The sequence below is a fragment of the Vulpes lagopus genome, chromosome 11 (assembly GCF_018345385.1).
Source record: "Vulpes lagopus strain Blue_001 chromosome 11, ASM1834538v1, whole genome shotgun sequence".
Classification (NCBI taxonomy): domain Eukaryota; kingdom Metazoa; phylum Chordata; class Mammalia; order Carnivora; family Canidae; genus Vulpes; species Vulpes lagopus.
The window spans coordinates 7,489,515-7,514,577 of record NC_054834.1 but is presented as its reverse complement, the minus strand read 5'-3'; the positions used below and the strand labels follow the sequence as shown (position 1 = coordinate 7,514,577).

The 25,063-nt window shown below is 45.8% G+C and overlaps 1 long non-coding RNA gene across 1 annotated transcript in view; it reads right to left on the bottom strand.

Moving 5' to 3' along the window:
- Positions 1-617: 617 nt before the first annotated feature.
- LOC121471832 overlaps positions 618-25,063 on the bottom strand; it is a 32,627-nt gene continuing 8,181 nt past the window's right edge. The window contains exons 2-3 of the long non-coding RNA XR_005982712.1: positions 8,235-8,479; positions 618-1,773 (exon numbers count right to left, since the gene is read on the bottom strand). This is a non-coding gene — a long non-coding RNA (uncharacterized LOC121471832). The remainder of the gene's footprint in view (positions 1,774-8,234; positions 8,480-25,063) is intronic.

Below are 25,063 nucleotides of genomic sequence, written 5' to 3'. Positions count from 1 at the left end.
AGCAGGGAGCTGAGTGAGTATTCCATGTGCCCCTCCGTGATCGATGAAAGACGGGTGAGGGGTGTGCACCTGCTGCAGTGGTGACATGAGACCGTCCGTGCAGTTCCACGCGACGACTGGGATGCCCTGTGGTTCTGGAAGGTAAGACCGAGGGGTGTTGCTGTGTCCTACAGCGCTGGGCATCTGCTCCAAGTGGGGAACCGAAGATTTTTGGAATAGACAATGGATAAAGTTTTTTTTTTTTTTCCTAAAAATGAGAGTAAGAGCTTCTGCGAATAAAAGTATGACTCGACAAATAGGCACTCTCTGTTCTCCATGCATCACATGGATCTCGGGCTCAAAGGTTATCCCTGAATAAGAGCTTCACGAGCGTGCCCCCTGCCTATCACGCTGGGTTACGTCTAGCCTCCCTGCCAACTAGGTGGAAATGCGACAAATACGAAGAGCACTGGTAGGTTGTGTGTCAAGTCCGGGCTGAATAAGATTTAACAGCAGAAGCGCTGGGTGTTAAACACTACATCTGAGACGAATGATGTACATATGTTGGCTAATTGAACTTAAATTTAAATTTATTTAAATTTATGTATTCATGAAAGAGACACAGAGAGAGAGGCAGACACAGGCAGAGGGAGAAGCAGGCTCCTCACAGAGAGCCTGATACGGGACTCGATCCGGGGTAGAGAGCAGAATGCAAGGCAGCAGAGGGAGGGGAGAGGGTGTTCTATGAGGAATTCGCACACGGGCACGGGCAAGACATCGGAATGAGCCTGACCCGGTGAGAGAGAACGTGAGAGTGGCTGGAGCCCCCCTCGGTGTGGGCCACAGGGGCTCCTTCCTGGTTACGGCCAAATCTTGGAGCTGCTGCTCAGGAGTTGGGAAGCCAAATGTCGGGGGCCCGTGGGAGAACCAGGGAGGTTTCTGAGCCAGACAACAGTCTCCTGACATGAGTCTTCTTCAAATCCTCCTTGATGCACAGTGTAGACCACACTCGTGGAAGGAAATCTCTGGAAGTTAAGTGCGGTGATCAGGACGTGGGTTGGAAACTAGCCTACAAAGGTGGAAGCCCTGGGTGTGCTGAGAGTTTAGCATCCCTTCACACTAATGCTTTACGTTTGGTTTCGCATTTCATTAGCGTGGGGAGGAGGGCAGGAGAAATAAGCTGATTTTTCTGAAATCGTAAAAATCTCTTAGGTTCAAGACAAGGAATTTCCTAAGTGAACCGCACCAAATACAAAGTGAACCTGTTGAAAATTATCATTGTAGTTTTCATGTTACTCGTGATCAAAGACTTCATCTTTCTTTACTAAAGATAAGTGCGTGGCTCTATTTCTAGAGATGTGCTGAAAACCTGTTGAGGGTCCCACACCCCAACCCCCTTGGAGGGTGGGCAGGTCGGTGAATTTTGCATGGAATCAGGAGATATAATACACTCAGGTTACAGCATATTATAGTGATAGAAAAAAAAAAAGACAGAAGTGGGTGGAGAAATGTAGTTTTTGTGGGGCCTTACCCTGAAAGTGATTACAACCAAACTGAGCATTCCCAGAGAAGGATACAGAAAATCAAGGAGGGCAGGAGGACAAAGTCTGCGGCCACGTGAAGAGCGTCAGGTAGGGCCTGTGTTCAGGGACCTCCAGCAGTTACCCTAAGGAGCCCAGGCTGCTGGAGAGGCTCCACGACGCCCCGTGGTCCAGGTCCCCTCCATCACCGCCCTCAGCTTGCGGCGAATGGTCTCACGATGTTCCTTGCACGTCCAGGCATAGTGTCGACACTCTAGGCCGGAAGGAAGAAGTTGCCAGGTTAATAAAAGTACAGGACACCCGGTCGAATCTGGATTCCAGGTAGACAATGAATAATCTTCTAGTACAAATCCTGTGTCTTCTCTGGCAGCCCCAGTGGAAAGCGGAAGGCAAAGACCTGAAAAGATACAGAGCTGAGCCCACCCCCTGCACCGAGCTTCCGCGGGTCTAGCCGGGGGCTCAGCTCACACACCGTTGGCCACGCGAGGGCCACACGACCGTCCTTGGCCACAGGGGACTCTGGGACCCTGAATATGTGTGACCAGACTCACTGGGGTCCTGAACAAAAAAGATTCTGTAAGTGAGGAGAAAGGGAGGATAGGCACAGGGTAAGCAACCAGCAGGATCTGCCGCAGGGGAGAAACTGAGTCCGCAGGCAGAGGGAAGAGCTAACATTTCTATCGAGTAGTGACTGCTTACGTACCTTGCCAATCGTCCCAACTACCTGGGTTAAGTATTATTAGTATCCTCGTGTTTCCGCGAGGTGCGTGAAAGTGCGGGCCCACGAGCCCCCAGCTGTGTGTGGCAGGAGCAGATGTCCGGGTGACATCCACCTGCTGAAGACCTGCTTGTCAAACGGACTCAAACAGAGCCCAACGGATCCCCCACAAACCACACGTGGGAACCTGTACTGCTTGAAGGACATGCTCTCAGGAATGGGTGCCCATGTCCCGGATTGTCGGGGACTTGAAGAAACTCCTGGAATATGAGAATTTCGGTGCTAGACCCAGAAAGTGCTGGGCAAACCAGGACATGCCAACCACCCTACTGTGCAATAAACAACTTTCTTTAGGGGGCCCCACCTTCATCCTAAACCCAAACAGGATGCTAAGGGTCAGAGGAAAAATGACTCCAGTCAACCAAAGATCCTTACGGCATTATCGACGAGGAAGTTCTCATGGATCCTGTAGAGAAGACAGCAGCCTCAAAGCCAGAGGGACTGACTTCCACCTCTGCCTCCACTTCTGACTTACTCTGGGACCTTAGGCACTTTGCCTTAACATCCAGCCCCCCACTTCCTCAATCAACAAAAGGAGGGGAGTAAACCTGGCAATTTCTCGGGGTCCTTTTAATTTTCAAATTCAAGAACCTGATTGTCTCTACTGCCCCTTAACACAGGAGGAGGTTGTCGGACCATGTGAATCTATGGTGAGAGACAAGGTAACTCTCCCACAGCCTCTAATTCCTTTTGGTTTGGATACAAACCTGTTGCGGTTACCACGAAAGAAAAAAAAATGGATTTAATTACAAAATTTTGGTTAGATCTGATGATGTGGGCAAAGTCACAGCCAGCTCGCAGCGGCGATGAATGAATCAATGACTGTGTGTGGAAAACCTACCGTGACACATTTGCTCTCCTGTTGTGCTGACGCCTTTCCAGGCAACCAGACTGAAATGAGCCCTTTCGGTGAAGTGCTAGCCTACTGCCTGTGGGAAATATTTTATGCTTAATCCACGTCCTTCGTGCTGTATTTTTAGCTTTGTTGTTTTTAAAAGAATACGTGTATGTGATGTGCCCCCGCCATGAGGCTGTACTGGGGAAAAGCTGTGAGAATACCTGAAGTGCACCAGAGAGTTTCTCATCTCAAGGAATTTCTCTCTGGGAAGGAGCTAAGATCCATAAATGCCACACAGAAAAATACAGAAAAGTATGAAAAAGTATCAAAAAAAAAAAAAAAAGGTATTCAGTAAGAAGCAAACACGTATATGCTGCGAGGACTAAACACATACTCTGTTATTTCAGGGATATATTCTTGCTTTCAGAAATACTCTACCCCTTTGTTCCCACCAAAATATCCCAAGAATGGCAGTATTTTTGGCACTCCAGCTCCAATTTCATTGTTTCCCATACCCAGGAGTAGTATGAAATATTCCTGTCAAATTGTGTTCTGAGTTTTGGGACTGAAATATGGACTTGATTAAGAACAGAAGCGATCAGTATTGGCTAAAGTTATAGGAGTGTCTTCCCGGAAGAATTAGTACTTAGATTTAGAGAGTGTTAGACCTGGATGGAATTTCAGAAATTATGTAGCCCAGCCCTTCTCGGTACAGGCCAGGGAGATGAGCTGACATGTCCAAGCATAATTCTAAGGACTAACAGAGTCAAGAATGGAAAGTGAGGCTCCTGACTGTCAATACGGGGTCGTTACTGTGTGCAGAGGGGCCATTCCCTCAGGAGGGGCTGCCTTCATTTCCTCTCAAGTACGGCTACTCTCTGCTCTTGCTGCCCTCCCACTAGGACTGGGGGTGGGAGCCTCGGCCTGGCTCATAAATGATGACAACATGCAACAACAGTGGATGCTCAGAGCCCAATGGAACGTATCTGGGAGATGGGGAAGAGGATGATGGATGTTGGGAGTGGGAGGACGTAGTGGGGAGGCCAGCAGAGGAGGGAAGACTGGATGGTGGTTGCAGACAGCACCCGACGGTGGGGTGACACAGGAGCCCAGGCTGAGGAGCTGGGACCAGACTGCCCAGGCGAGGTACGGAGGCAGATTAGCATAAGGTAGAGTCAAATTACTTGGGTTGTAATCCTGGTTCTGACCTTGCTTGGAAAGACCTAGTTTGCCCATCCACAGAATAGGTCTAACAGTATCCCCCCAAAGGAGGAGCTAATGAAAAACTATATGAACGGCAGGATGCCCAGCACACGGGAGACTCAGTAAACATATGCCATTATTCCTCTTGTTATATAATGTGATTATTGTGTTTGTAAATAGTGGTATTTGTTCCCCGTGTAGAGGTTGAGCATGACACCGTCGATATCATCTCTTACAAAGAGACTTTGGATGTGCAATTGCCCAATGTTCCCTAACAGAAAGTTGATACAATCCTTAGAAATGGTGTAAAATGCTGTAAGACTCTGGCCCGAGTGCACACTAGCTTTCCCCCCACGTGGAGGGGACAGCTGAGGAGCAATCGGTGACAGGGAGGGGTGACACACGGTCAGGGAGGGCGGGACGAGGAGTTGGTGACAGGATGGGGCTTCTGCGTGCGGCCGTGCAGCACCACCATGTAGGACAATTGCACAGGGGTCCTGGAAAGGCCATGGACACCAAGCAAGAAAGACAAACATTCATGGGAATTTGGGGCAAATAATCAAGCAGATTCTTGGATCAGAAAATGAAGGATAACGTAGTCTGCTAAAAAATTAAAGTTCTGAAGTCAGCTCTTGGGCTCATTGACAAAAACCCTTGGTGGTTCTTACTAATCTATTTTCCCCAAATCAAGTGTACCTACAAGCCACCAACAGTCCTCGTTAAACACAGTCTGGACTGATTCTGCGGATCTGTGGTGAGGCCCTTGCACTATAACAAACCCCCAGGTGTTCCCATGTCATCACTGTTTGTTGGGCCAAACTTAGAGAAATACTGACCTACTTGTTCTGAGCCTTACGAGGTCTTCATCTATGGAACACAGGTCCATACCTGTTGTGGTGAATTGCCTCCCCCCAAAAGATACGGTCCAGTCTGAAGTCCTGGTATCAGTGAATGTAACCTGGTTTGAAAAGAATCATTGTAGATACAAGCAAGTTAAGGGGAATTCACACTGGATTAGAATTGGCCCAAATACAATGACTAGTGTCCTTATAAGAAGGAGGAAGGGGCACCCGGTGACTCAGTGGGTTAAGCGTCTGCCGTCAGCCCAGGTCATGATCCTGGGGTCCTGGGATTGAGCCCCACATCGAGGTCCCTGCTCGGTGGAAAGTCTGCTTCTTCCTCTTCCTCTCCTCTTACCTTTCTCCTCCCCACCCCCGACCCCTGTTTGTGCTCTTTCTCTCTCTCTCTCAAACAGATAAATAAAATCTTTAAAAAGAGAGAGAGAGAGAGAAGGGGTGAAGCAATATCCTTGGAAGGCGGCCACATGGCGTTGGAAGCAGAAATCGGAGTGATAGGCCTACGAGCCACGGATTGCCAAGTATCGTCTGCAAGGACCACACGCTAGAAGAGACAAGGCAAGATCCTTTCTGGAAGCCTCCAGAGGGAGCATGGCCCTGCTGACGCCTTGATTTCGGACTCTACCCTCCACAGCTGTGAGAGAATACATTCCTGTCGTCTCGAGCCCCTCGGTTTGTCGTACTGTGTTACGGCAGCCCTCAGAAACCAATGCAGGAGCTCACGGGGTTGCCAAGAGTCAACTGTGTTGTTATAGTAGCACATCGGCGCCTTACAGCTGATGTTGGAAGGAAGGAAGGTAGGAAGCATGGCTTTCATTCCTCGTCACGTGGTGTCCCGTTACACAGGTGCTTCTCATACATCTTAGAGAAAAATTCATGTAGGTATTTTGCAGTATGTTGAAGGGGGTTTGGGAAGACTGACAGCAGTTTTGGAAGAGCACTGAAATAGGCATCTCAGTTCTAGCTGAGGCCTTCCGCTCATTGGCCGTTGGCGCTGGCCCGGTCAGGCTAGACTTCCACGCGGAGCGTACCTGGTGGGGAGGAGGAGATGCCCTCCTTCCCGGGCTGTCGGAAAATCAAATGACTTAATGAGTCATTAAGTTCACTCATGGCATTTCCAGGTTCACTGTTACTGAACTTGGAAATGCCACGTAAATGTAAGAGGTTATTGAATTATATATATATTTTTAGTTTTCAAAAGGATTATATTGGAAGCTACGTGAAGGAGTCACCCTTGAAATACTCCTTGATCTGGACCTTGGAAATCATGGCTCTCTGAGGTGAGAAGAAATTTCAAGGTGGGTGGATTATAGAACCGCAGGGGTTCTGTGGGTGGTGGAAGGAGAGAGAAGGGAAGGGATTGTTTGGTGAAGGGGACTTTATGGTCTTGAGGGAAGGGGTTCTGGAGATAGTCTGATGTCTGTCTCCAGGGTCTGTGAGAGGATCTTGGCGAGAGCAGGCCAGAGGCATGTCTGCGAGATGCTAGGGCCAGCATGCCAGAGTGTAGGGCAATCTGCACTCCAGCAGAGTGGCTTTGGCATAGTGTTGTGGGCACAGAGCAATTCTAGGGGTGGCTCACAGGAAACAGCACCAGGGACAATGAGAATGTGCCCGTGTGCCACCCCTTGACGTGCCCGACCCAGAGGGTGCTGGAACAGAACAGGAGGCAAAGGGGCTGGACAACCCCACACCATGGCTGAAACGTTACTCTAGGGACAATGGCCATCCCGGGATACCTTGTTAGAAAAGACTGAGATTTGGGGCAAAGTGTAAGGTAGGGGTGAGTGAGAGTGAGCTGGGCAAGACCACACCTAGTTGAACAGCTCTGTCTATCCCCACTTGTTACAGCTGAACCGTACCCGCCAAATGCACCTGCCAAAGCCCTGACCACCAGGACCTCAGCATGTGACCGCACCTGGAGATGGGGCCTTTACAGAGGTTAAAGGCAAAACGAGGTCATTAAAGTGGGCCCTGACCCCCTCTGACTTGGGTTCTGGTGAGAAGAGGAAGTCTGGACGCACAGAGACCCGGGATGCGCACTCAGGGGAAGGCCGTGTGAGGACACCGCGAGAAGGCAGCCGTCCGCAGGCCTCAGAGGTGTGGGAGGAGAGCAAGCTGCCCCCACCTCAATCGCAGACCCTCAGCCTCTGGAACTGTGAGGAAAGACCTGTGTGTTCTGTGAGCCACCAGGCTGCGGTTCTGCGCCGGCAGCCCTAGCAAACTCGCACGGCCCTCCATCCTCATCCTCCGTTAGAGCCTCATGGAGAGTTTCTTCTCGGGGCAAAAAACAAAACAAAAACACTATTCCAGGCAATGATGAGACCAACACTCTCCCTTTCCTTCCACCCATCCGTTGCCTAGGACAGATCACAGAGTGAATGGAACCTTCTGGGTGCCTGGATAAGGAGCGAGGCCCCAGCAAGGGGGTGACTGCGGTGAGCCGTGGCAAGCACGTTCTGACTTGGGGACCTGGTTCTGAAATGATCAGGAGCAGGAAGGAACTTCATGAATACTTCTAGAAAGGTGTGTCTCTTACCCCGGGACACGTGCCTTGTGTGTCATCTCCAAATCTGCTGTTGGTAAGACGTATCCCTGGCTGCCCGCTCCCGGGACTAGCTACGTCGGGGACGGGGCAGGTGACTTCTCTGACTTCAGGGAATTCAGAAGCCCCCTGGCTAGTCTGGTAGTCAACTGCTTTTCCTCTTAGAATATCAGAAAGGAATAGAGCTTTGAGATTGGGGGTTGGAAAGACGAGCCCAGAGAGCAGAAATGTCAGGATGGAGAAGAGAGATGCGCAAGTGAGGAGAGCCAACGGGGTGCGTCCGCGGCTGCTTACTGCTTACTGCTACTCGTGAGGGGCTTGATTCTTCAAGGCACCTCTGAGGACCCGTGTAAAATCCAACCAGAGGATGCGAGGTTGGGTGTTTATTCACTAAATCCCTTAGGGATACCTCCGGCCCATGAATTTCCCACTTGGGCTCTCTGTGGTTTTGGAGATTCTACGGTAATGAGGCAGGGGGTTGTAAGGGCACACTCACCAGGTAGGGGCTGGTGACACACATGGAGCAGTCCATCAGAGCTGGGAAGTCAGGTACCTGGTGACACACATGGAGCAGTCCATCAGAGCTGGGAAGTCAGGTACCTGGTGACACACATGGAGCAGTCCATCAGAGCTGGGAAGTCAGGTACCTGGTGACACACATGGAGCAGTCCATCAGAGCTGGGAAGTCAGGTACCTGGTGACACACATGGAGCAGTCCATCAGAGCTGGGAAGTCAGGTACCTGGTGACACACATGGAGCAGTCCATCAGAGCTGGGAAGTCAGGTGGACTAAAGGCATGGGGCACGGTGCAGAGTATTCCGGGCAGAGCAAACAGCCAGTGCAAAGGCCCTGAGGCGAGAGCATCCCTGAGGCATTCAAGGAACACCAGAAGGCCAGTGCAGCAGAACAGAATAAGCTAGGAAGAGAGTAACAGGAGCTACGGTCAGAAAGGCAATGGGGCTGCCCTATGGGAAGACTCTGCTTTTACTCCGAGAGATGTGAGGTAACACGGTCTGATTTATGTCGTGCTGGTAACACACTTGGGTTAGGGTAAGGGTGGAAGTGGAGGCTGTTTCCACGATCCAGGTGAGAGATGACATTGAAGGCATACAAGGGGCGGAAGCGGTAGTGGGGAGGGAAATGGCGTCCACTCCCTGATTCTCTCAGCAGCCCAATTTTTAAGCTTTTTGAGAGTTGGGCATCCCTGTGAATCCTGTAGGTTAAGGAGCTCGTACCAAGTGTCTGCCCCCGATAAAGGTATAAAACTAGATCCTGGGCCTCCATTCTCTCTGAGCCTTCCCCCGATTTCCGTCGATGATCTCAGAAAGGCTGTTTACTCTGCGTGTCCTGCCTCCCCAGGCACCAGGCCGGGATCTACTTACTGATGGGAAAGGATGGGGAGAGGCAGGAAAAGAACAAAAAGTCCATATGGTCTTTCTAACAGAGAGCCTACTTTTCTCCTCACATTCCAAGATGCTGAACAAACTAGATGCAAGACTTCAGAAACTGTAGGACAGCAAATTATTGGGTTGGAAAGCAATAATTAGAAAGGAAATGAAGAACATGGACGTTGGGGGCCTTAATGTGAAATATGACATTGATAAATCAAAGGAAGCCTTGAATTAGAGATGTGGATATTTCAACTGATTACCCAAGATAACTCATATCCTCCATCACCCTCGTCCATCTTGTTTTGCCTCTGTGAAGACAAAGACAGTCTTTGCAAATTGCCAGGCCACAGGATTGTGTCTCCCAAATGTTTATCCAAAGAGGGCGGGCAGGAAGGGGATGAAGCACTTGAAAAATAATTTGCTTGTTAAGCAGCCCAGAGGAATGTTCTCCTTTCCACCAAGTCTGGTGTATTTACGGGAAAGATAATAAGAGAAGCTTATGATGGATTCTGACAGCGAGGCAAGAGTAAACAACCAGCCCAGGCCCGAAAAAGTTCGAGTCACGTACCTTTCCTCTTGATGCTCATCCTAATGGTTGAATGTAAACCAAGTGCCACATGACGGTTGGGGGAAAGTTAAAAATCCCTCAGCTGCCTTCTCGTTCCTGATGCTTCCAAAGCAAATGGTGTTCATCTGGGGGACTTTATTTTGATGTCTCCCCCCCCCCCCAAGAAAGGTGCCACTAGGGACAAAAGGCGTGTTGGGACATTAGCATGACCACGAGTCTCCAGATCATTTTGATTCATGTGACGATGCAATGAGAGTCTGAGGGGGGACCACAGAAGTGGGAATGGAAAGGACTCGGTTGGAGTCTTTCATTTGAGCCACCCCACCCTTCCTGGCAGGGGAGAGTCCCTCGACAGAAGATGTACCGGGCGGCCTTAGCCAAATATCCCGGTCGTCTGGAAACTCTGACGGTATGACAGGAATTTGAACCGGAGCCATGAGACACCTCAGAAACCCCGTGGGCAGAGCAGGAGGGTTGGAGGCCTGTGTTCCTTGGGCGTTTTACAAGTGCTTCGGTGCCCTTTTAGGGCAGGTGACTTGGTGCAAGATCCAGGAGAATCCCGCTTGTCCGTTAGCTGGAGCTGGGACTGCGCCCCCGTTCTGGAATCAGCTGCTGCTTTCCTACAGCCGCCTGATGCCAGGCCTCACAGGAGTCGGTCTGGTTTGCCCTGGGATGTGGCAACATTTCAGGAGCCTTTGTTTTCTCCTTGGCTCTTGGAACCAAGTCTGGTTCTGCGAAGAGCGTGAAAGCCTGGGGCCTCTAGAACATGAGGGCTACCTGTTGGGTGTTGACGCTCTTGCTCACTCATCCACAAATTAGCTCTCACCTCACCTCGGCCAGGCTCTTCACCATCCCTCACGTACGCCTCCTACCTCCACCTCACATACTTAAAAAAAATTGTTCATGTGACACCACCCACCCAAGCTGCCCCTTTCTTTCTTCCTCATTATTTAAAATGCCAAACAAATGGGCTTTTCTGAGGAGTTGTTTTACAGATGGGCATTGAGAATTATGTGACCCATCAGAGTCCCCATTCTGACCTCCACTACTTACAAATTCAGGGCTAAGATGAATACTTGTTCTTAGATTCCCTAGCAGTTTGGGGTTGAGATGTTGCTTCCTTTTTTTTTTTTTTTCCCATGTTTTCTCTCATTTCCCATTTCAAGTTTTAAATACATACATCATTTATTATAAGCTTTCTTATGTTTTTTTTGTGGGAAGCAGCAGAGACATAAAGACAAAACGACCACATGATGCATTTTGCGATCCTCGAGCTCACCTAAAGAAACCAGCTCCACCAAATCGGAAGCCGGGGTGATGTCCTGCAGTGGGCGGCCTTGGCCATCTGTCGGCACAAGCGTGTCCACAGCCAGAGGACGCGTGGCTACCGTCCCAGGATAACCTGTGTCTCCCAACCATGCGGCTTGGTGAATCTGCTAACCCAATGGTTCTCAGAGCTAGTTGATTCTGACGCACGCTCAAGTCTGACGACCACTTGCCTACCCACACGTCACACCCGGTGGAGACCATCCGAGAAAATTTCCTTTTGACTCTTTCTGCTCAGTTTGAACTTTGCTATACAAGGCACAGGTTGTATTTCTCCACGGACGTTCTTGCTCAGTCTGAGTCTCATTTGCTCCTTTTCTTTTTTTTTTTAATTTTTTTTTAATTTTTATTTATTTATGATAGTCACAGAGAGAGAGAGAGAGAGGCAGAGACACAGGCAGAGGGAGAAGCAGGCTCCATGCACCGGGAGCCGGATGTGGGATTCGATCCTGGGTCTCCAGGATCGCGCCCTGGGCCAAAGGCAGGCGCCAAACTGCTGCGCCACCCAGGGTTCCCTCATTTGCTCCTTTTCACTCACTGAGGGCCCATTCCTCCGAATCCCTTCTGCTTGGCCCATGTGATCGGACACCGACCTTGAATATCTTCCTGGACCCAGAAACTTCTCTTCTTTCAGCTCACACGTTAGTAAGACATCAGGTGAATACTTCATTTCTTTGCACACACTCGTCATTAACTCATTGGCTGGTGGCCCTGCTGACTCACATTATTGTTACTCACCACTCCTGTCATTTTGAACTTTGAGAGGTAAAAATAGGTGGGGGACTTCCATGTATGTGTCTGTGAAACAATGAGCAGCAAAATTCCAACGAGGCAGTGAGTATGGAAACATGAGCCTTGCCTTCGCCTGGCATGGGGCATTTTGCTACGGGTGCAGGAAACAATGGGCGAATGAAGAGTTCCTGAAAAATGGGGAAAAGTCAAGTAGCACTCAACCTTGAAGTCAGCTCTTTCCTGCCCCAAACCAAGGATATGTATGAGACCTCTCCTACCACGCAAGTGCAAAGAAGAGGCTTCATTTTCTTCTCCTCCGCAGACATTTGACAGAGAATAGCCACAATGGGAGAGAATGACATTCCCCACTGTTCATGCATTGCTCAAATATATGAGGAGGCCCATCACTTTATTTGGGGTTCTGAACAAATAGGCATCGATGACCAAAATAAAACTGGCAATCAGGGCCAGAAATAGATTGAGGCCTTTACAAGAGAGGGTAGCGAGAACAGGACCCTTGGATCACCTGCCGCAGAGCAGGGCCTGTCGCTGTTTGAACGTGGTGCCGTCTGTGAAAATCCCTGCTCTGATCACCTGTGGTGTTGAATGTCCTCTTCCCAGCTCCTCATCAGGCTCCTGCCCTTCTTCCCTTCACTAGGTAGGTCCAGTCCTATCAGCATATAATCCACACACCACAGTATTCTGAACAGCTTGATGCCAACTCTATTGTGAGTTCATGAGAATTGTAGTATTTAGTATTAATCCAGATAATTACAATGAACCTGCGGTGATCAAGTTGAGGCAAGGAACAGTAATTCCAATTTGCCCGACTAGGCTTTTTTAAGGCGAGGTTTAAGGCTGCGTTTCCTGAGACATTGCCATCATCACACCCAACCCCTAGCATTTTTATGAGGTTTAGATGAGATAATGATTGAGACCCACTATTGTAGCATGCGCTCGATAAATGTTATATCCTTCCTCCAGTCTTCAAACATCAAACTGTGATACGAATATTTCTTGTCAAGCCATGAGATTAATGGAATCATAGAGTCTACAGGGCATTGAGGCAGCTGATCCTGCCATGAAAAGGGCCATTAGAGAATATTTCTTTTGCGAAATTTGCATTGGCTTTCCCATTAAGGCCATATTTTCCTTTCAACTGTTTTCATTCCAGACTCTCAGTTCAACACAGACATCCAGATGCCAAAGGCAAGATTTCTACGCTTTTTTTGCTTATAACTTTGCCCAAAGCAATCTACATAGTAGTCAGGGGGAGAAGGAGGAAGCTCATTATTTTATTTAGGTTCTGAACAAGTAGCATCAATGTCTTGAGTAACTAATGTAACTTGTGTTTAGGCAAAATTCTACTTAAGAAATTTGTCGCGGGTGAGATGTTACCGTTCCCTTTCATAGCCTGATAACAGAAGGAAGAGTATGTCTGTGTGAAATACAATAAAGGATCAGGAGTGTGGTCTGCTTCCCAGCTAAATATGTAAATTGTGTATCTTTTTTCTTCTGTGCATAAAAATATTCCTAAGCCTTTATTAACGAATAGGTACAAACTAGCTTATATAGCCATTCTGTTCTGTAGGCTTGACGATACTGATTTAACTCTAGGCAGACATGCCAACCTTCCAGAAACAGTATTCTTTACCCTAAATGTTCATCAGGCAAACTGAATCCTTCCTCATTCAATGGCTGTTCACAGAGTTTTTAGGCATAAAGTCTTAGGCACCTTCTCTATGTTATATCCTTTCTCTTCCACTCCCTTCTGAGCGAATCTGCTCAGCCCAAGAGTCCTTCCCAGGGGGCAGTTTCAGGTAGAAGATATGTCTCATGGACAAGGAGACAACACGTGAACCCGTAGGTGTATCAGAGGCTTATAAAGTGGTTTACTGTAAGTAGAAGGGCTGAGGCACTGCAACTCCTTCTTGATCTAGTAAAACAGACACACTAAGGTGCTTGGCTTCTCTTCAATGAGAGTCAAGGCTCACAGAATGCCATGTAGTTGTGGAAATTTGGGATGGCCATTGTGAGCCATATGTAAAATCAACTGACCAGGGATGGAAGCAGAAGATACGTGGTTCGGAAAACATATGAGATAAGGTATGATACCAGAATAGGAAAAAAAACAGATGCCCAGGGGTTCTGAGTTGTGTGAATACAGGAGCACCAGCACCGAGATGTGGACTCTTGCTGCTGCAGTCTTTAGAACAGCCTCAGACCCAAAGTCCCCTTCTGATCTAGTGTCCTTGAAATTTGCTCTAATTATAGATCCTTGCTACCCGCTCTTCCTCTTTCACTCTCCATGAGATGCTGTATCCCTTATCACTCCATATGTGTCCCTAATAAATAGTCCTTTTAGTTCAACTAATGAATCTCTGAAACTTACAACCAAATAAGTTGACCATTTTTTAGTTCTTTGCTATGTTTGCCACATTGAAATGTTGCATTTTATCACAGATTTAGCCTCTGAGCTCTCCTCACCCCGTCTTGTTAAACAAAGAAGGATGCTTCTCCTGGCTTCTAGAAAGTAGCATAACAAAATTGTAACTGGTAATCTACTAAGAGTTTTTTCACTTTTCTTGAAGAGTAAGCTCCATTTTGCCATTCTTCTGCAAATTGGGCTTTGTGGTTTCAAGTTTCTCCGTGAATTTTGTTAGCTCAGGTTCTAGCTGACCCACCCATCTTGTTAGATGGCTTTGTGCCCTTCTGTTCTCAATGTCATGTTGGTTCATGCCTGGGAGGGCTAAGGCGAAGTCATGGGCTGGCTTGAGATGCCATGTTTAAAAGAAAGGTCTTATATTTTTCTTATTAGGAAAACGATGTGCTTACCAGAAAAAATAGAGACAGCAGAAGAGTAAAAAAAAAAAAAAAAAATCACCTATAATCTCAGAGAAAAAAAAAAAAAGATCAGAGTTAAAATTTATATATGTTTTATCTTCATTTCTTTGTACATGTAAGAAATAATTGAGATCATATGGCACATACGTTGTGGAAGCTGCATAATTCACTTAGCATTGTAATGTAAACATCTTCCCAAGTTTTAAAAAGCTCTTTATAAACATCAGTTTTAATAGCTGCGCGATAGCCCATCAAATGTGATTTCATCACTTGCAGTACAGCTAATAATTCCACAGTGTTGAACACTTGTTTACAATATTAGGCGAATATAAATAATTATGTAATGGATATTTAGTCCATGTTTTGGATGATTGTTTTCAGATGGATTTCTGAATGTGCAATCACTGGGAAAGAGTTTGCTTTGGCATTTGTAAGACCCTTTAAAGGCCTTTTTCAAACTTAGAAACTTTTGAGATTAAACAGCCCGTCCTCTATGGACTCTATCAACTATCATGAAGATTCAATAGCTGCATAGATATGACACCTGGATGTCAGATCCCCTGATGACTAAGCCCGCTTCCATGCCCAACGCTGCAATTTAGAAATGTCACACAGTAATAACCCAATTTTCTACTCAGGAAGTCTGCCTAGATGAGTAGACTTAGCTAAACTCAAGTTGGTGGTTTAGACTGTTGTATTGGGTCCTGGATGGATTGTTATTAAAAGTAAAAGAAAAAGAAAAAAGTATCATGTATATATGTGTATGTGTGTATATTTTATTTTTACGTATATATTTATATAAATAAAATTTGTGTGTATATATACTATTTTTATATGTATTTATGGGTATATATACATATATATTAAAGAAGGGAGTATTATATATATAAATAATACAAAATAAATATATATAATAAATAATATAAATAATAAATATATAAATAAATTTTTATATAATAAATATACAAATTTATAAATAATAAATATATATAAGTAAATATATATATAAAATACTCTCTTCTTTCTTTCTTCAAGACTACTTGCTTGGCAGAAGATGGGGAGAGCCAGGATGGAGAAGCAAATGCTTTGCCTGCCCCAACTCCACCTCTGCTTCAACAAGAGGCTCTGCATCTATCTTCTGTATGTTTGCCCTCTGGATGAACTATCTTTTGAAGAATGATACTTGGAGGGTGGGAGAGGGAAGAAATCACAAGTGTCACTCTTAAGGATAAGTTTACAATAGAGAAGCTGAAGAAGTTTAGCCTTTTTCTGAGTTTTAATGCAGTAGGATAACTTGGAAGCACAGTACATTTTCAGATTACTTGAAAAATATAACTTATAATGCATGTGTCAAAATCCCTAAAGGGAAATATAAATGAAAGATGATGTGTTATCTGTCATTCAATTTTGTTTCCGATGCCCATGGCAAAAACTATTCCGTGTTACAGATAGGGGCTCTTTTAAGTATATATCTCTAGAAATTCCAGAGACACTGAGCCATTGTGGTAGTCATCTTTTAGAACTGTTCCTAAGAACGTAGAACTGTTCCTAAGAACTTTAAAACTGTTCCTAGAACATAGGTCTTTTAGAACTGTTCCTAAGACCAATCAAGTGAGCAACTGACCGACCAATCAGTGAATATAAAATGAAACAAAGCAAAGAGATGACAACACCATCCCACAAAAAAGAAGTTGTAGAAAGTGGGATTGCTCAGTGACCAGTGAGTGCGATCAGTCAACAAATCTATCATGAGGACCAACTCTACCATGTCCTGTGCTAGACGCTGAATATACAACTTTAACTAAGGCCCAGTTTCTGCGTCAGGAAGTTACAGCCTAATGAGGAAAGATGCACACCAAAAATGAAGATACCACAGGATGAACGGTAGAATGGACATATCTGTGCAGTGTAGTGAGAAAAGAGAAGAGAGGTCCAAATCTTATGGAGAAAATAGGAAGAAATTCAGAGGAAGAGAAAATGAAGCTGAGGACTGGGCTACCTTTATGGGCATGAGGATATGATCCAGGCCCCTCGCTTAGAATCCAGGCTCTGTGGTTGGTTTGATACTCTACTGTTGCCATTTTGAAATTCTTTTTTTTTTTATAAGATTTTATTTATTTATTCATGAGAGACACAGAGAGAGGGAGGCAGAGACACAGGCAGAGTGAGAAGCAGGCTCCATGCAGGGAGCCTGATGTGGGACTCGATCCAGGGTCTCCAGGATCAGGCCCTGGACTGAAGGCGGCACTAAACTGCTAAGCCACCAGGGCTGCCCCCATTTTTAAATTCTTGATAATTTTTAAACAAGAAGCCCCTTTTTGTTTACACTGGGCCTTGCAAATTATGTAGCTGGTCCTGGCTGAGGGTTTTGTCAGGTGCGAAATGAGGGAAGGTATGCTAAGCCAATGCAGTAGCATAGTAAAAGACATGAATCTGAAGGAATGGGAAACGTAGAGTCTCATACCATTTGACAAAATTACACGTTGGGGTGGGGGAGGAGATGTATTTGAAGACAAGGTAAAGCAAGTTATAGGACTTGGATCCTGAAGGGTCTGGGTATGTTGAAAAGAATCCCATGGGTTTCTTTTATCCCATGGGTAATACAAAAGCATTCAAAATTTTGACCAGATGAGTAGCAAGATGACATTTTTTCATACCTGCAAGGTCATTTATGTAATAGAGTGGAGATAAATTATAGAAGGTCCGCCTAAGAGGTTGGTGGACTGGTAAGAATTCCTTAGGAACAGAAACTGAATGATAGTAGAGGGAATTTCTAGAGACATGGGATGAAGGTGAATGGACATAGAAACAATGGAAGCAGACAAATGGTGGTTGGATCTAGGAGTTAGGGAGGTGGGGAGAAACGAAGAACAAGTGCTAGATATCTGATTTAACACATGTATGGTTGGGATGTGGTCACCTGAGATGGGGGATGTAAAGGGATAAAGTTGCAGAGTAGAGGCGATGGGCTCAATTGTGAATATGTAACTCTGAGTCCATAGAAGATTGATGTGTGAGTGCAGAATTGGGTACAGCAGTCTGGCTGAAGACACAAGTGTGGAAATCACTAGGAATTAAAAGTCGGTGCATGGATGAAAGCACCCACTAGAGTATACAGAGTGAGAAGAGTAGTAGGCCTAGGAGTAAGCTCTGAAGAAAGTCCAATGCAAGGCTCAGGTAGAGAAACTGGGATCCACAAAGCAAAGTCATAAAGAACATGTGAAAGGCAGCACCAGCCCAAGAGAGTGTCACATGCTAACCCAAAGAGCGAGTTCAAGAGGAAAGGGTAGTGAACAATATAAGGGAGAGGGAGGTGTCCTCACCCTAATTCAGAACCCAGAGCACCTGCAGTGTGAACCATATGACTCTGTCCTAGGCCTCTTTCCCTCATTTTTTCCACATCTCATGCTGGTTTGGAACTCTGGACCTTTGTTTTTTCCTCTCTCACTTGCTCAGACTTTACGCTAGCAGCTTCCTTGCTGACATCAGGTTCTTGACCACAACCCAAAGCCTGGTTCCCCTTTAAAATTCTAAAGTCACCCTTAACTTGAGAAAGGCACCACCCTCCTGTTTGATAACAGTTGGGCAAGAACAGTTGAAAATTGAGAATTCTGGGGGGGATTGATAGACCACCTTTTCTCCATGACACCATGACTTTAAACCAGACCAAATGACTCCAGTGCCAAGCATTGGCTTCAGACTCCTCCCTATTCAGGCTGCTGTGTTCGATTCTCTCTTCAGTCTCTCATTTGTACCTCACCTCCTGCTTTCCCTCTGCCTAGTGTCCTGGCCTCTTGGTCTCGTCATCCTTCTGCACCCCACACTTTGCCTTTGGACGTGATGGCAGAAGCAGCTACCCTCAGTGCTCCTTAGGACACACCTTGCACTCACCTTCTGGTTCCTTACATTCTTGGCTTTTTCGACCTGGTTGACCTGAGCCCTGGGATCCTACTGGAATGACTCTTCACCCGCCTGGATCCCCCCAACTCGGTTTGCCACTATAAACCCTACCTGCCAAGATGGTCGATGGACATTATCTTGTTCCTGCCCCATTCCCCCCAGGCTTAAGTTTGAAATCAATAATACAAGAGCTATGGGATGCCCTTCTTTTCTACTCTTGGACATTCTCCACAGAATGGTCCTTTGTTGAAGTCCCTTCAAATGACAGTTGGAGACTGAATAGGACAGTGAGGGTGTCCTGAGTGTACTTGGGGTGGGAATTCTAAGTAGTAAATGTCAACTTTGTCTCCATCTACTCTATCCACCAAATTCTTCAGTGATTCTGCTGGGTAGATTCTCTGTACAATGGTGTGCTCTTGTATGAAACATTCCTCAAACAAAAAAAGCATCTCCAAATAATTATTTTTAAAGTTTTATATGTAATTTTAAGCTTTTATGTGTGTGTGTGTAAGTGTGTGTGTATATATATGTGCTTTATATATGAGGTAGATAATCTCAAGAATCTTTCATTATTTCTCAAGTATTTGTTTGGCAGGAATATTAAGGGATTAAGCAAACATTTTCATCAAACACAGATTCAAAGAGAAAAAAAATAGAAAGGAAAAACATTATAGAAAGTCCTGGCAAGGCACGAGGTAACAAGTGCCTGGTATCCATCTCTCTAGACTAGCATGTATGTCTGGATACACTACACGCTCTGCCTTCCTAAAAAAGGTTTGGAACTTTTTTGCCGGGAAGGAATGCCAGACCACATCTTGGTTTCTTAGTTTGGACAAGCATCCTGTTCAGTGGCGGGGGCTGTGTAAGAAGCTGTTTTGAGAGTGTGCATGTGTGCGAGAGGGTAAGGGGCCAGGAAGTGGGAGAGGGACCCAGGGACAGGCAGAGGTTATGACAATGGAGGATTCACTGGGATTTGCCACGCTGAGCCTCAGCTGGCCGGGCCTCCAGAGGTCATATTAGGGGCATCTGCTTCATTGGATTTAGAACAATAAAAAAGGCTATGCTCTCTTGATAATTACTTGCCTAAAAAAAAAAAATAATAATACAACAACAAAACAAAAAAAAAATGAGCTAAATCCTGGCTTTCCAGAAATAGTATCATCTGTTTTTTTTCTTCTTCTTCTTTTTTTTTTTTCATGACAAAATGTAAGGCCGAATAAAAGAAAATGCTATTCAGGGTTCCTTCAGCCTGAAACTTTTTTTAAATCAATTCTAACTGTTCTCAGGGGCTTTTTCTAGTAGCCACTGGGCCAATTATGATGTCCTGGAAGTGAGTGAGGGGAGAGTTGGCAAATGCCCCAGGGGCATCTGCATTGCCTCACCCCTGAGAGATAGCAAAGAGCATGTCTTTCTGCTCTGAATATCTCACCACCAAAGCCCTCTCAGTGCCCGAGCCAGGGAAACATGCCTGGTCTAACTGGGCCCTCATTTTCTTCGAGTTGTGTGCTTGAAGCTACTTCTTACTGCAATGTTTGGCCCTGTAAACTGGATCCTCTGATCTCACTGAACTTCTAATATCTTTCACTCACTCAACAAGCTATTACTAGGCACCTAAAATATTCTCAAGGAATTAATCAAATAACTTGAATAAACAGGCAAGTGAGATGGAATATGTAAAAATTGTGAGCTATTTGGTTAATATGCAACCCTTCACGCATAAAGCATCTGCTATGATCTGATTAAAACATATATTTGGAAGGTCCGTAGAGTATCACTGAATTCACATGAATAAGCAAACTAGTTCTAAATTACTTAGAGTCAAAATGAATATATGAGCTTCCTAAACATGGTGCTTAAGAAATGACTACCTGTGAGTGAATTATCCCACAAAAAAAGCCTTTCAAAAAACCTTAAATTTTTTTTGCCTTTAATTGTATATTTATTATAGATTGATGCTCATCGTAAGAATACAAGGCATTACCTTTGGGAGAAAGATAATTTCTTAATATTGTCCACTCAGTGATTTATCAAGGGAGACTCTGGCCTAGTGCTCTGCACCTTGTTCACCTACGAAGCAAATTACAAGAGAGACTATAGAATGCACACCAGTGAGAATGGGGAAAATTAACAAGGCAGGAAACCACAAATGTTGGAGAGGTTGCGGAGAAAGGGGAACCCTCCTGCACTGTTGGTGGGAATGTGAACTGGTGCAGCCACTCTGGAAAACTGTGTGGAGGTTCCTCAAAGAGTTAAAAATAGACCTGCCCTACGACCCAGCAACTGCACTGCTGGGGATGTACCTCAAAGATACAGATGCAATGAAACACCGGGACACCTGCACCCCGATGTTTCTAGCAGCAATGTCCACAATAGCCAAACTGTGGAAGGAGCCTCGGTGTCCATCGAAAGATGATGGATAAAGAAGATGTGGTTTATGTATACAATGGAATATTCCTCAGCCATTAGAAACGGCAAATACCCACCATTTGCTTCAATGTGGATGGAACTGGAGGGTATTATGCTGAGTGAAGTAAGTCAGTTGGAGAAGGACAAACATTATATGTTCTCATTCATTTGGGGAATATAAATAATAGTGAAAGGGAATAGAAGGGAAGGGAGAAGAAATGTGTGGGAAATATCAGGAAGGGAGACAGAACATAAAGACTCCTAACTCTGGGAAACGAACTAGGGGTGGTGGAAGGGGAGGAGGGCGGGGGGTGGGGGTGAATGGGTGACGGACACTGAGGGGGGCACTTAACAGGATGAGCACTGGGTGTTATTCTGTATGTTGGCAAATTGAACACCAATAAAAAATAAATTTATTTAAAAAAAAAAAGAATGCACAACAGAGAGGCATCTAGCTTAGTTAATGGTGATTAATGTCTGAACTCAGTGCCCCGAAGCGAGTCTACTTTCCCTTCTACAAAATGGGAACAATATGGTTTCCATCATTTTTAAAGCCCTTTTAAATTCTCAGATAAAACACAATTAGTGCAAAATACCTATCCCCCAAAACAAAATAAAGCAAAACAAGACAAACCTTTGAGTTCAGTATACCTCAGAAGCAAAGTTTAATTTTTGAGGGGATAGCCTCATCTATTAAATAATGTAAACAATTTTGCTGAATTAAAATTAACTTATTTTCAGAGTCCCACTCCATCAGCAACCAACAGACACAGGTCTGCTGATAGTTTGTGCCTGTTGAGCCAAAGCCTATGGCAGAACCAGACAGGGTCACTTGGACAGGCTGGGACTCAGGCTGAAGGCCCAAGCAGGTCACACATCCCTGTCATCAGGTGTGTGGGTTCCAGCCCCTGGGGCTCTGTTTCAGAAGAGGGACCCAGCTTCCCTGGCTGCTTTCTCTTTGAATTAGAACGACCGTGGGCATGACCTGGGTGGGGGGGCAGGAGATTAATACTGGGGCCCGGACATCAGGCCGTCTGAATCCATATGCCAGCAGCTTCAGGGGAGGCTGAGAAATGCCAACAGACCAAGCCTGGAGCCCTGAAAGACCCAAGGCCTGATGGAAACTGAACTGGATGCAGCCCTTCCCCTGGTAGACCAGGAGACCGGGGCATTTCCAGGCAACCTGGCTGAGCCCTGCTCCGCTGTGATGCATACAATTTTGAGGGATGCTCGTCTTACCAGATACATTCACACTGCTGATTCTTTGATTTTTTAGTTTCTAACTTTCAAGAAATAAGGTGGTAATTTCCATTCAATCTAAAATCCAACCCTTCATGGCTTTGGAGGAGGAGACTTTTATTATTTTTTAATTTTTTTAAAGATTTTATTTGAGAGAGAGAGAAAGCATGAGCAGGGGGAGGAGCAGAGGGAGAAACACACTCCTCTGAGCCTAGAGTTCCACATGGGGCTCGATTCCAGAACCCTGGAATCATGACCTGAACCGAAGGCAGACACTTAACAGCTTAACCCACTGAGCCACCCAGGTGCCCCATGGGGGAGACATTTAAATGTAAAAATCTGAGCAGTGTAGACAGGTAACAGATAAAAAGATTGTCAAAGACATTGACCTGAAAGACATGGATATTTACATTTTTTGTGAGGCTCAAGTAATTGGCTCATGAATTAAATAGATTAACATCTGTTGAGCACCTCTTAACCAGCCACTGGGCTCTAGATCAGTGACGCTAAATTAATAAACATATTCCCTGTTCAGGCAGGGCTGAGGTATGTGTGTGGGGGTAGGGGGAAGCGACAAGCAGATAGATAACTGTGGTCCAGTGAGGTGAGTCCTGTTAGAGAGAGAGAGGAACAGCATGGAAGGTGACAGGGGGACAGGGAAAAGCAGGTCAGGCAAAGTCTTCCAGAGGAGGTAGTGTGAACCAAGTGGAAAGGTAGGTCATTTTTTAAATAGTGAAGTCTTTCATTACTGTGAATGAAATATTTTTATTCATAATATTTTTTTTTAAAAAAAGATTTTATTTATTTATTCCTGAGAGACACAGAGAGGGAGAGAGAGAGGCAGAGCACAGGCAGAGGAGAAGCAGGCTCCATGCAGGGAGCCTGATGTGGGACTCGATCCAGGGTCTCCAGGATCAGGCCCTGGACTGAAGGCGGCACTAAACTGCTGAGCCACCAGGCTGCCCCCATTTTTAAATTCTTGATAATTTTTAAACAAGAAGCCCTTTTTGTTTACACTGGGCCTTGCAAATTATGTAGCTGGTCCTGGCTGAGGGTTTTGTCAGGTGCGAAATGAGGGAAGGTATGCTAAGCCAATGCAGTAGCATAGTAAAAGACATGAATCTGAAGGAATGGGAAACGTAGAGTCTCATACCATTTGACAAAATTACACGTTGGGGTGGGGGAGGAGATGTATTTGAAGACAAGGTAAAGCAAGTTATAGGACTTGGATCCTGAAGGGTCTGGGTATGTTGAAAAGAATCCCATGGGTTTCTTTTATCCCATGGGTAATACAAAAGCATTCAAAATTTTGACCAGATGAGTAGCAAGATGACATTTTTTCATACCTGCAAGGTCATTTATGTAATAGAGTGGAGATAAATTATAGAAGGTCCGCCTAAGAGGTTGGTGGACTGGTAAGAATTCCTTAGGAACAGAAACTGAATGATAGTAGAGGGAATTTCTAGAGACATGGGATGAAGGTGAATGGACATAGAAACAATGGAAGCAGACAAATGGTGGTTGGATCTAGGAGTTAGGGAGGTGGGGAGAAACGAAGAACAAGTGCTAGATATCTGATTTAACACATGTATGGTTGGGATGTGGTCACCTGAGATGGGGGATGTAAAGGGATAAAGTTGCAGAGTAGAGGCGATGGGCTCAATTGTGAATATGTAACTCTGAGTCCATAGAAGATTGATGTGTGAGTGCAGAATTGGGTACAGCAGTCTGGCTGAAGACACAAGTGTGGAAATCACTAGGAATTAAAAGTCGGTGCATGGATGAAAGCACCCACTAGAGTATACAGAGTGAGAAGAGTAGTAGGCCTAGGAGTAAGCTCTGAAGAAAGTCCAATGCAAGGCTCAGGTAGAGAAACTGGGATCCACAAAGCAAAGTCATAAAGAACATGTGAAAGGCAGCACCAGCCCAAGAGAGTGTCACATGCTAACCCAAAGAGCGAGTTCAAGAGGAAAGGGTAGTGAACAATATAAGGGAGAGGGAGGTGTCCTCACCCTAATTCAGAACCCAGAGCACCTGCAGTGTGAACCATATGACTCTGTCCTAGGCCTCTTTCCCTCATTTTTTCCACATCTCATGCTGGTTTGGAACTCTGGACCTTTGTTTTTTCCTCTCTCACTTGCTCAGACTTTACGCTAGCAGCTTCCTTGCTGACATCAGGTTCTTGACCACAACCCAAAGCCTGGTTCCCCTTTAAAATTCTAAAGTCACCCTTAACTTGAGAAAGGCACCACCCTCCTGTTTGATAACAGTTGGGCAAGAACAGTTGAAAATTGAGAATTCTGGGGGGGATTGATAGACCACCTTTTCTCCATGACACCATGACTTTAAACCAGACCAAATGACTCCAGTGCCAAGCATTGGCTTCAGACTCCTCCCTATTCAGGCTGCTGTGTTCGATTCTCTCTTCAGTCTCTCATTTGTACCTCACCTCCTGCTTTCCCTCTGCCTAGTGTCCTGGCCTCTTGGTCTCGTCATCCTTCTGCACCCCACACTTTGCCTTTGGACGTGATGGCAGAAGCAGCTACCCTCAGTGCTCCTTAGGACACACCTTGCACTCACCTTCTGGTTCCTTACATTCTTGGCTTTTTCGACCTGGTTGACCTGAGCCCTGGGATCCTACTGGAATGACTCTTCACCCGCCTGGATCCCCCCAACTCGGTTTGCCACTATAAACCCTACCTGCCAAGATGGTCGATGGACATTATCTTGTTCCTGCCCCATTCCCCCCAGGCTTAAGTTTGAAATCAATAATACAAGAGCTATGGGATGCCCTTCTTTTCTACTCTTGGACATTCTCCACAGAATGGTCCTTTGTTGAAGTCCCTTCAAATGACAGTTGGAGACTGAATAGGACAGTGAGGGTGTCCTGAGTGTACTTGGGGTGGGAATTCTAAGTA